Raw genomic sequence first — 1,198 nt, forward strand, 5'->3', positions numbered from 1 at the left:
ATAAAGAAAGCTGAGCGCTGAAGAATTGATGCTTTTGAACTGTGGTGTTGGAGAAGACTCTTGACAGTCCCTTGGACTGCAAGATCAAACCAGTCCATTCTAAAGGAAATCAGTCCTGAATATTCGTTGGAAGGACTGATGCTGAGGCTGAAGCTTCAAGAGTTTGGCCACCTGATGCAAAGAAACAACTCATTAGAAAAGCCCCTGTTGCTGGAAAAGATTGAAGGCAGGAGGAAAAGGAGATGACAGAGGATGAGATGGTTGGATGGCGTCACCGATTCAATGGACATGAGATTGAGCAAGCTCCAGGAGTTGGTGATGGACAGGGAAGCCTGGCATGCTGCAGTCCATGCGGTTGCAAAGAATCAGACACGACTGAGCGATTTAACTGAACTGAAACCCCTGCAGGCCATGCCTCAGTGACTCAGGCCTAAGCCCCTGTACTGCTGCTGCTGCCGCTAAGTCGCTTCAGTCGTGTCCGACTCTGTGTGACCCCATAGACGGCAGCCCACCAGGCTCCCCCGTCCATGGGATTTTCCAGGCAAGAGTACTAGAGTGGGGTGCCATTGCCCCTGCACTAGCCCCTACTTTTCCCTGAAGAACATCCTGGAAACTGAGCTCACCAAGGATCTCTGGAAATGGAAAGGCCAGCCAAACCATTCTGTTGAAAAGAAACCACACTCTCAGTACCATAGACAAGCATAAGCAGTGCACAACTCAGACCCCAAGCTTAAGTTATAAAAAGACTTACTTTGCAATTATTTTATTACCAAAAAAGTTGTAAAAATAGCACACATTTCCTAACACCCAGCTTCCTCTAATGTTAAAATCTTATACAATTCTAATTCAATTATGTAAACTCAGAAATTAACATTGATACAATACTATCAGATATTTACAAATCTTATTCAAGTTTCACCCAGGGTCCCACTAAAATATTAACAGTACAAAGACCTCCAAAATGTTATGCAAAATTTTGGCAGACTCAAAACACATATTCAATTCTCTTTATATAAAATGTCCAGAAAAGACAATCCATGGAAACAGAAAACAGATCACTGGTGGCCTAGGGCTGGGACCATGACTGGGATGGTGGTGTTCAGTCTCTAAGTCCTCTCTGACCTTTTGCAACCCCATGGACTGCAGCATTTCAGGCTTCCCTGTCCTTCACTATCTCCTGGATAGTCAGTGATGCTAT

The sequence above is a fragment of the Bison bison genome, unplaced genomic scaffold (genome assembly GCF_000754665.1).
Source record: "Bison bison bison isolate TAMUID 2011002044 unplaced genomic scaffold, Bison_UMD1.0 scf7180017864519, whole genome shotgun sequence".
Lineage (NCBI taxonomy): Eukaryota > Metazoa > Chordata > Mammalia > Artiodactyla > Bovidae > Bison > Bison bison.